This window comes from Temnothorax longispinosus, chromosome 1 (assembly GCF_030848805.1).
Source record: "Temnothorax longispinosus isolate EJ_2023e chromosome 1, Tlon_JGU_v1, whole genome shotgun sequence".
NCBI classification, from domain to species: domain Eukaryota; kingdom Metazoa; phylum Arthropoda; class Insecta; order Hymenoptera; family Formicidae; genus Temnothorax; species Temnothorax longispinosus.
Window position 1 is genome coordinate 6187535 of NC_092358.1, and position 12171 is coordinate 6199705.

At 32.3% G+C, this 12171-nt stretch overlaps 1 protein-coding gene across 1 annotated transcript in view; it reads left to right on the forward strand.

The window, feature by feature from the left end:
- The window catches only part of Foxo (forkhead box, sub-group O), a 158766-nt gene extending 150542 nt beyond the window's left edge, over window positions 1–8224 (forward strand). Inside the window, exon 8 of the transcript XR_011730707.1 lies at window positions 2194–8224. The gene's annotated coding sequence lies outside the window, so the exon portion shown is untranslated. The remainder of the gene's footprint in view (window positions 1–2193) is intronic.
- The last annotated feature ends 3947 nt before the right edge of the window (window positions 8225–12171 follow it).

Sequence of the window (12171 nt, forward strand, 5' to 3'; positions counted from 1 at the left end):
TCCTTGTTTTCCTGTCTCTCCCGATATTTATTATCTCGCCATATCGTTCTTGCTCTCTTAACACAGTCTTTCTCTGTACAATCCTTGCTCTTTTTGCTCTTACTTTCCTATCTTTTTCGATATTTATTATCTCATCATGTCCTCGCTGCTTTGAACCTGTCTCTCTCTCTCGCAATGTATATATCCTTCCGTATTATTCTTCTTTATTTGCTCTTTATCTTAATCCTGTTCCTTTGTTCTTGTTCTTCTCTTCCTTTGACGATTACAACTTCTCTCGCCTTTGTTTCCTGTCATTCCTTATATTTTTATTATCTATTTGTATCATCCTTACTTTTTTAAACTTTGCCCTTCTTGACGATCCTTTTCATTGTTTTGTTTTCATTCTTTTCTTTTATTTTTCTTTGATCATTTTTCTTCTTGACTTTCATTATATAGGTATATTAGTTATTACATTCTAATTTCCTCTATTTCTTATATATATTTTTTCTTTATCAAATATCTCTATTATTAATTATAATTTCGATTATTAGTAGATACGCATTATTGTTGAGTGACTCGCATCATTACAGTTATCCGTTTTTATCAACCGTTTACTTCTATTCCGTTACATATATTTGCGCTTCATTGCTCATCATCTACAACTTCTTGTCGGAATCTCGTTGGAAATTGTGTTACGGAAGTTTCGCACGCTTTTGTACGGAGAGTCACTCTCGCAGAAATCGACGCGATTTTTGTAACAACCTAATATAACGACAGCGTTACGTCATCTCCACCTAACTCCTTCTCTTCCCAATAGCTTCTTCTCTTGCTCAAATCACCCTTCCCCATTTTTCCCGTCGCGATTCGCGATCCTTCCTCTTCGCTCTTTAACCAATCTGCAGAACTATCGCTTCCGATCGCTCCCGTCGTCGACCATCGTCGACTATTCCGACGGACGTCGAGAGGTCGCGTCGGAAGAGAGGGATTTTGATCTCTCTGGCTCTCGCGCGGCCCGGGGGAAACTTTTCAATATCAGGAATGAAAAAGTTGATGCCACGGTCGACTTCTTCGGGGTCGGACTCGTTCGTCGCATAGCTAGACCAATTTAGGGCAATGGATCAAGCGCGTGGAAAATAGCCGAAACGGCCCTTTAGCAGCTGAACAGTCTTGGAAGAGTTTCCGTTTTCCGAGAGATCGCGTTGAGACAGCCTTTGCCGATTGAATTTATTCGCTAGTGCATTAATCGAATGCCGGTTATCGAGTTTTCTTAAATACTAATTACTTAAACGCTAAATCCAATAGGTTTTAAATGTTCCAAAAAACTCTGTTCTTTAAAACATTATATTTAAAACTCTAAAACTGATAAAAATATCTGTCGGTAGAATTAAGATTGAAGTTTCTGGAACGTCTGATATATAATTTAAATATACTTATTTATTAGTTGAAATGTTACATAATGTTAACTACATATTCTTGTGCCAAACTCCAAGATTGGTCTTACTATTGTTAATATCTGATTCGCTCTATTATTTAAGATACTGTTTTTAATCGAAAGATATCTATCAAAGCTAATGCAAAATGCAATTAAATATATTGGATTGAAATGAATTAAATATTGAACGATTATTTTATATCGAAACATTATGCTATCCATTACGATAGATTTTATTTTTTTTAGTTGCACGGTGACAATAACAATTTTCTATTATCTTTTCGTGAAAAATATGGAGTTTTATGATAATTTCGCTAAAATATGATCGCTTGATAATTTTAACGGCTTTCTTGCTGATATATTCGACGATAGTTTGAAAATCTGTATTTATTCAAGTGCTACGAAGCCAGGCTCTTAGCCGGGCAAAGTTATCATGCCTAATTATAAGTCACAGCTTGTTGCAAAACGCGTAGAGTGGAAAATACATGTCGCTAAATTTGTTGGTAAAAGCTGCTAGATTTTTTAACATTTTACCTATATGTTTACTTAGTAAATCGAATATTTCATATAATTATTGCTATAGAGAATATTTTTATGTTTACTATTCGGATTTCAGACTTGTTTAAGCTAAATAAAAAAAAATTATTTAGTTACTTATAAAAAGTACTAATAATTTTAGTAAATATAGCAAACATATATCTCCAATAACTATATCATATAAAAAAATTCCGATTTTATACAAAAATCAATCAATGAAATGGCTTGTTTTTTTTCTGTTGCAGATATTCGGCATGCCGAGGACGAAAGGGTGAACCGACGACTTGTGATAAGATATAGACATAATGATGCCAGATCACGACGAAATACGTACTTCAAAAATGCCAATTTACGCTAGTGCAATTGTGGTGCGAGAAATTATCGCCGCGAGCGCGATCAACGTCGGCGAGAGCTTCATCATCGCTTCATCAAACGTCTTCAGCTTCTCTAACAATGGGCCGTTGCTCAAAATAGGCCGGAGATGCAGGCGACGATTACGAGGTTACGAGCTCTCACGGACTTAAAAAAATGTTCGTAACGTATGATATGAGTAAATCAAATTTTAGTAAAATATTGTATAAAATATTGTTTCTTCCATTAGAGTTATTTTCCTTTGTGACTGACGATTCACAATTCCTTTTGACTGGCGATTCACAAACAAATAGTAGAAAGCATTTGTTTCTTTTTACAGAATATCAGTCTGTTTTGGATTAATCATACTTTACTTTCTCATTTTCTTTGCAAAAATTATTTTGATACTTAACTCTTAAATTCCGGACAGAGTAATATCAAAAGAAATCTAACATGATTTATTACAGATTATTAGGTTTTCACTTTTAACTAATAATCATGGAATATGAGTTTGATATTATGTTTATATATTTTTTATGTAATTTATTTTAATATATAATGTTCATACGGAAAATATTTTCTTTTATTTTAATATAAAATATTTACAAATTTACACAGTATAATTCGGAGTTTAAGGATTAATTTGTGCTCGATCATTTGCGATTAATTATTAATTGTTGCGTAATGTTATCTCTTTATATAATGATAAAATATTCAAAATATCCAATAATATATTGCTCAAAGAAATTCTGCCAATTCATATCCATGTTGCAATAGATATTTGATGTTAATGACGATTACATGATGCAAACGCATCATCAAATCATCACTGATTATCGAGTCGAAAGATCCCCAGAGCCGTAATCTCGCGGGTATCCCGATTCACGAAGGGCCTCCGACCTCCGACCTTCCAAATCGAGGACTCGAACCGCCAAGACATTAAATCGCCAAAACGAATAATATAATTTAAGCGCGCTTAGAGCTTGGGGTAGACTTCGCTGAAAGCGACCTTGTAACAATTCCGTGTGATTTCTTCACATGATTCTTTCAAGTCCTTGGAAGCAGGGACTGAATACCGAAATAATTTTATATCGATATATTGCATATATCTCTTTATCTTATAAAACCGCAGCACTGAACCTCTTTAATGACCGATATTGAACGTCTCAAATATGGATGTAATCGAAATTTTTCTTATACCGGTATATAATACATATGTGTGTGTGTGTATATATATATATATATATATATATATATATATATATATATACACACACACATGATGTATGTACTATATATAACTTTTTGAAAATGATGATATTATATCAGTGTTACTATTATAATATTAAATGCCGATATTATCAAATCAATCAGATTTGTAGATTCTTGATGGTTTATAAAAGAAGTCATTAGAATATCGATATTTTATAAAAAGATTTGAGGGAAAAAATGACGGATATGAGAGAGAGATATACGATTATAATTAACCGTAAAATTCTGAAAATGTATTGCTGTAACTTATTTGGTTCCCTTAGTTTTTTTTAATAAAATATGATATGAAATAATTGTACATCTTCTTTTATTTGTCTTGGACTGTAGTGAGTCTTTGCATTATAAAAGAGAAAAGTAAAAGCTTCCATTTCGTATTTTAATAATTCGAATAATATAATAGTAATACTATTATAAATACCATTATAATATTGAAAAGTTATATATTATCGGTATTACGTTACACTAGTAATCATGCCAATTAATTTTTACATCTCGTTTATATAAAACTAAAAGAAAATGTAACTGGTATTTTTTATATTATTTTCGATCCCTGCTTCAAAACCTTTTTGATTCCGCGCTCGGCGGTATCCAAGTCAATTTTTAAGATATAAGACATTTTGGTCTGGTAAACTTAGATTTTAACGCGGCCATCTCGCAAAGCGCGAACCAATCCTACAACGCGCCGCAGTTGCTATAATTGCATAACTGTATATTTGTAAGGACACGACGGTGAGTGCGGGTAGAAGGCAAGACGGGAAAAGGACGATGAAAAGTTAAGACTCGCCGACGTACAATGCCGTGCGTACAACGATCTCTGTCGTCTATAAAAAAAAGTAACCTCATAGTGCTCTAAGGCGCACGCTATTGCTGCACAATACGTCCCTTTTAAAATTGGTATGCGCTATTAGTACATTATTTCTTGCCGGCGTTCCGAACGAAAGTACGAATTTGTGAAATAATTGTGGAAATTAATTTTTTTATTTTTTCCTTTTTTCAATATGAGATCGATCTCAATAGGACCATCAATTGCTCTAAATATGGCTGTCTGTCTCTAAAATTCTGTTTTACCTCGAATGTAAGACACATTAGCTCATTTACATACATTTAGAAACAATAAGCAGCCACATTTAAACAAAATGGGAAGAATTATATATTTTTTTGTTACGAGCGAAGCGAGAATGAAGAATAATGAGTGAACTCGAAATTTCACTAGAAGAATAAAATCTAAAACTTTCAAGCTGCGCTGCGGAAGAGTATCAAGCATTAATAGCGCATGTTCTTTCCGAAGGACGCACTGTGCAAAGAAATCTAAATATATTACACACACACACACACACACATATATATATATATATATATATATATATATATATATATAGATAAATAAATAAATATGAAAGAAAGATATACATTATATTATTGTACATGTAATTAAAGTAACACAGAGGTGAATACGAAAAAGCAGTCGCTAGCAGCGCATATATAAATATATATATATATATGTATGATATTATATAGAAAATATTGAATATACTCTATACAGTAAATATTGTACGTTTACTAGTGTTACGCGTTATACATACATATATATATATAGATATATATTACGTACACAATATATATTATATATTTAGATTATATTAGAATATATTAGGCAGTAAGGTATGCATTAGGTACAACTAATATAAATAAACCGCTACTACCAGTAGACGATGTAAAAGTGTAAGTTTAGTCATCGATCAATGGACGAATCCGCGACGTGATTTTAAAACATCGCGGAACTTCAAATCTGCTGCATCGACCTTAGGAAAAACGGAGAGAAAGAGCAGAGAGAGAGAGAGAGAGAGAGAGAGAGAGAGAGAGAGAGAGAGAGAGAGAGAGAGAGAGAGAGAGAGAAAGATACAATTCAGCTGAGAGCTGTTCACGACTCGTTGGTGCTTCTCCCTAGATAAATATATTACTTTGTATCCTTCTCGTCGACGGAACAATAATCGTTAATCAATGTCGCTGCTAAGTAAGTAAGTAAGTAGGCCGAGAGTGTCGAAATTCGTCGTCGAGACAAAAATTGCGAGTCGCGCGGCAAACGTCTCTCGAGATTGTCCTCTCGTTATAAAACATGTTAAATTTTTCAGCTGATTCTCTTTCGGTGCTAAATTATATAATAGACACCACAAAAGCTTTTTTTTCGAAATTTCGAATAAATCTTTATTCGGATCTTAAGAAAAATTTTAGTCAAATTTTAGTCAAATAATTAATAAAATTTTATTATACATTTTATTAATTATTGGTATTAAAAGAGTTAAGCTGACATTCACAAATATTGATCAAACTGACCGCGTAGATGATCGTAATTGCGAAATATATCCGAAAAGTTCTAGATCTGGATATACAAATGCTTATTTTTGCTAACTTAGAGCGAACGAGAGTTCTAGGGCTCGTACATAAATTTGTGATGAATCGAAAAAAATAATATATACCTACTTCGTGATATTCGTCGATTTTGATATATCGTCGATAATTTAACTAGTGAGTCGCGTAACGAAGCCGTGCCTGGAACTTTTTGGAATCGTCCCGGGAATTTGGATGAAAAATTAAGCTGCGAACTTTCTGACACTATCGGTCTTGCGACCAAGAGATCGTCGTGTCAGTTTTCTGCGACGTTCCCGAGTCTGACCTGTGTTATAAGAGAAACTAGAGCAAAAGCATGTCGGATCAAACCTGTCTCGTAAGATCGAATCGAAGAGAGAACTTAGACGAATTCGTTAAATATTAATATTCGTACCGATTGTCCCGATATGATGAAACGTTAATCCACGCGGAAACATTGGTTATCCGATCGATATTCTTGGATGGACGTTTCTTCTCGGGTTTCCTAATGGATTTCTCTCGAGAGATTGAGTAATTTGCGAGGCGTATGCTCTAGGTGCTTAAAACGGAGAAGCGACTCAGTAATCGTAAATTCGAGCTTACAGGTGACTCTAGTTGATAGCGCGGTCATGTTTTTACCCAAGATAAATCGCATTGTGCATTGACGAATTAGTCGATGTCTTAGCCACGGAAATAGTTCCCGCGATAGTTCGGCAGGGAATTTAACTCTTAACCGCGTTTTTCAGCGGAAAGTAATTCCTTTAGTCTACTTTCCATAACACTACATGACGATGTGATGTAAATTATTTAGCAAAAGAAAAATTATTCGCGGGAGAACGGACTACAGTAGTTTTGCAGGGAAATGCATTTAAGAGTTAAATGTACCCATTTAAATCCACCATGCTTCTTGCTTTGTTAATCGGATTCGCCTGTTACGAAATTGTCAAATTAATATAAATATTAATCAAAGAATTAATATAAAATAATTAATAAGCAGATTTTAAAAAAAATCTGTTTTGCGTTTAAATTTATTTAAATGACAGAACAAAATGGAATCATTAAAGTTTATGCGATTACAATGTGAAACATAGTGGATTCGAAAATGCGGATACCAAAAGAGATGTTCAATAGGTCATCGATTTTTATGTAGATGCACGATATTTGACATTGCGAGAAATTTTCGGCGCATCCGTCGCGTGCGAACAGAACGGAATCGGGGTATCGTAAGCAACCGCAACAAGCGAAATGAGGTCAATTCTATCGACAAATATGATTAAGCTTAGAATACCTATGTGCGTATGTCGATATACCGATAGCGAATCCCGTTCGACTGAAACTTACCGCCTATGCGATAAGCGTGCATGCCGATCGACCTGAACGACTAACAATGATTAAAATTTAGACATAAAAAAAATTACGAGATAAAATTATTTTTGTTCATTTTTAATAACATTGAGTTTTTTTTATTAGTATAATGTGCTAATAGCCGATTTATTCAAAAAATAATTCAACAATTTTTAAATAATAGTTATAAAATAAAATTATGATAATCTTATATTTTTTTAAATATAACATTGTGATAAATGAAAAATTATTTGAATGCCATTGTTAGTCGAATTCAATCGTTTCGGCTATTCTTAAAAGTTTACAGGTGTTTTACTAAAGTGAACAGAAACATGAAATACGAGCTTTCCGTTTTGGCATAAGTGTACGAAATTACTCGTAAGTGTTCATAACGTAATTACTGTAATTAGCACTTAGGGACGGAGTTGATTTACATACAAAATACATGTGTGACACTGAGGACAAGTGGTTTTTTTCCACGAAGTAAAACGTGAAACAGTAAATGGCTGTTTCAAAATGAAGATTCTAAACGGCGAAAATGCACAATTTTTGTGGAAAATTGGCATTATTGTCAAAACAGACGTCGCTATGCTAATAGTTTACAATTTTCTCTAAAAAAGATACGTTTTGAATTTTTCTTTTTATCTCCTGTTTTCGATATCCGGATTCTTTGTATTTCTTGTAAGGAAAACCTTATTTTTATTATTCATTTGTTGTAAGTTAAGTAGAAAGATTATATTATGCATGCATATACATATATACGTATATATATATGTATATATATATAATACACACATATGTGTTTATTTATATATATAAATATATATATAATATATATTTCTGCGTTTGCAAACCGACGAATTTCTGTAAAAAGCGCGAAATCTAGTGAAGTTGAAAAACATGTATGCGCTGGAATCAAATAAATGGTTTTTTCTTTCGAAATCGACTCAATTATTGAAAAGGGAAATGCGCTACGTTGCGATCACACGATCGACATTTAAAAAAAAAATGTCGAACTCACTCTCTATGTCACACGAGCGTGCTTGATTTTCGACCGAAATGGATTTTAAAGCGTCATTAAAATGCATTAGTTCCATATACCGACTCCGAACATAGTTTCGTCACTGAAGACAAATCAGTTGAAAGCGGAAGTAGAAGTTTATAAGAAAAATTACGCTTGTCTCATACTTCGAAAATCATGCACGAGAAACAAATTTTTTTAGGCAAAATTATTATAGCTCGTGTATCCGTCCACTGAATATAGATTGCGTAAAAAGAAATTTGCGACATTATTATTACACATACAACGCGGCTTTAAACAAGACAATTTAGTGTGTGATATAGTGTCGATAATACAATCCTGAGAAGGCAATCTTTTCGACACAATGTTATCCGCAAGCTTAGCTTCACAATTATTTTCCGGTATTTGTTAAATAAGTTCGACAATATAAGGTTATAGAAACTTGCTAATATAGATTCTATCATCTTTACTTTTTTTATAGATTTATTTATTTAAATTTTCATTGAAAGATTCAGTGTAGTTGTGCAATTTAATTTTTTTTTCAAAAACTTAAGAATAAATTAATTAAAATTTAATTTGTTCAACGTCAAGATTGATTTCTTTGTTCTTTAAGTTCAAATTATCGTTGCGCTAAATTCTTTAACTATTATTATCTCATGCATGAGTTTTAAACAAACAGATTATATTAAAAATATCTTTTTGTTCAAGATTTATCTTTTTTCGATAATTTGTATCGCCAAATAATTGTGAAACTATAGCATTTGTTAAGTATCTTAGAATTTTTTCACATTCAAGATTGCGAAAGGAGTCATTCGGCGATCTCTTTCAAGAATATCGCTTTTTATATATTCACGATATGCAAATTGCGCGCTGCTATCGGCGATTTCCGTCTTAAATATCGGCGGAACTTTTTGTCATCAAACAAATGTTATGTAACGCGTCTGCGAGACCAAAATGAAGACCATGATTCTTGATCATTATAACGATGAGCTTCTTGTGCGAGATAATTTTAAAATAACGATCTGTCTTTAAATCTCATTTCTTAGTGAAATAGACAAGCGTAATACGTACGAAAGCAAGTATAAAAAGCATAAAAAAGTGGCCAAGTACGAAAAGATTTGAAATTTTCACATTAGGTAAGCTATTAGTTTAAAAAAAAAAGAAAGGAAAAATTGATTTAGATATACTCTTCGATTGGAGGCGAAAGTTAATAGAAGTCCATTTCGGACTTGTCCTCTTTTACGTACGCGCGATGTAAATATGATAAAGAAACACTTATGAAAACGAAGAATGCACCTTGGCTGATAATTACATATAGCCAATGTTAGTGGCGCAGTGGAGAGAGGATGGGAAATACGGGGAAAGCGGACGTCACGTCGATCGCCGCTTTTCGGATCGAGAGTGATTCGCTTCGATCGGCGATTCTGAAGCAGTCAATTCCAATTACATCGAACGATCCAACTGCAGTCCAGAAATACGTACGGAGTGTACCTTGCGCGGACGCCGGATATTCGTTCCCTCACGCGAGGAATATCTATCATTACGTTTCGTTTTCTATTTTTTTCTTTCAAGAACTTTCACACACAGCTTCGCCGCGAGGCAATGCAGAGCGGTGATACATCAACGATTTAATCATTAATTCTTCTTATAGCTCTATTATAGCATGTTATTATCATTTTTCTTTTCAAACACAGGCGCATGTAAGCACATATGTTTGATGATATGTATAAGACATGTAGAAGATATATATTTGAAATCTTAAGTTATATATTTAATATGAGTACCATTTAATATATGATTCAAGCTTATAATAAACGGGTCGTATAGAAGATCGTCTTATTCTTTTCCTGAAATCTCCCTAATAATGTGATTTTTCGACAAGGAAACTTATAAGGTTTATACTTTCATGATTTAGTTTTATTTAGTCTAAATATTATTGTCAAAGTTATAATTTAATTAGGTGCTTGGATATTCTCTTTTAATTTATAAAATACAAAAAATTTTATTGCATTACACAAGATTTAAATTTTGTGTCGTTCTGGATCTAAAATGTTATTTTAATGTAAGTAATGATACTTGAATAATGTTCCGAAAATTTGGATAAACTTTTTCTCTTTAAAAAAGGGGTTCGAGAATCAAATATAAAAGTATTATGCGAGAAAGGAGATACTACTCTTTACGCACATAAGTATACACGCGCGCGCGCGCGCGTGTATGTGTGTATATGTATTGTCAAAGAATCATTAATCAACGTCAAAAAGAAGAATGGTGCATTATACTATCATCTGAGAGAAAGAAGGTAGGGACAGGAAAGAGGATTTAAAATGGAACTTCTAAATGCTAGCATACTTTTTTATCCCGTAATTTTCATCTAGTAGTTCTAAGTGAGTTTTATAAAATAAAAGTACTAATCGTTTGCATATTTCAAAATTAGAACTTTTTTAAATATGAGAAATCTCTCTCACAAAGTATTTAGATTCAGGCTTACTGAAGGTAAGCCTGACAAGAAGATATTGAATGATAAAACAGAAGATATAATTTGCATGCATTACAATCACGTTGTAGTATATAATATAAAATTAAATTTTAAAAGAGAAAATCGCGAAAAAAGTTTGGCGTAAAATTATTTTAAAGTAAAAAAGATATGATATTGATATCATACGTAAATTATTACAAATTGTTTAAGATTAAATAAATTATTTCGAACCAATAACAAAAACGTGAAATACGAATTTGCATGACTTTGTGAAAAATAATAGTAGAGGAATTTAAAAAAAAATTATTTTAAATCCTGAAGATTCTACTTCTCGTCAAGTTTTCCACTCAGCAATGTTTCTGCTTCAACTGACGCTGTTTCCAAATCGATGGTGCAAGCTTGACAAAAAATTTCAACTTTGAGATCATACACGAAGTTGAAAACCAAACTTTGCTTAACTGCAAGCTTAAAAAGTTTCCTTTTTAAAATACTTTTTTAGAAATTAAATTACAATTATTTTTCGTCAGATCACTCTAATTTGAAATGACTAATACATATCCAATAGTACTGATGATATTGCTCAAATTATATCGAAGAAGTTGTACAATCGATATTATACTTATGCGACATACAAAGTGCAAATTCGATATATTTTAAATCGCAAAAAAATTAGTTTAATTTTTAAAAGAGGATTTTAAACATAAGACTTTAAATTTTTGGAAGATCTCAAGCAAAGTTATAAAAAGTTTTTCTGACTTTATATTCTCAATTTCGTAATCTTTTGTCGATTTTGATTTTGATCATTTTAGATAAATGTTTTATTTTAGAGAAAACTTTGTGATATGTAAATATCATAAAGGAAAAAGTTTGACCAAGTTTAATAGAGCTTAAAAATATTTTTTTTTTAAATGGCTCGATGACTATGTTACATAAATTTGTCTCGTCATTTTTGCCACTGATTCGAAATAAGTCTTTAATTTTGCTGAAGAGTTTGTTATATATCCGAAGGAATGTCGCCGCTAATTTTGACACCTGTTAACAGTAATTGTTGTTTTGTTAACCATGATTCTCGAAACTCCAATACTTCTCCATTAGAATTTACTTACGGCATCCAATATAGCAGATTGGGCCATTATTGAATTCCAGCGGAATTTCAAATTTTGCAATAAAGGCATCACGGATTCTCTTCTGGAATCTATTATTGAGTAGAGTCAAAGAATGTCACTTTATCATGGAAGTTATTCTTGATATTGAACAATTGATATGGTGAACGAGAATAATCGCTAATCAAGCTTTGCATACAATCATCGTAATGTAATCGCATTTAGCTTGAAATTATATTAAGACGTAAATATAACTTTTGTCTAAATATTATGCAGTATATAAGATTAA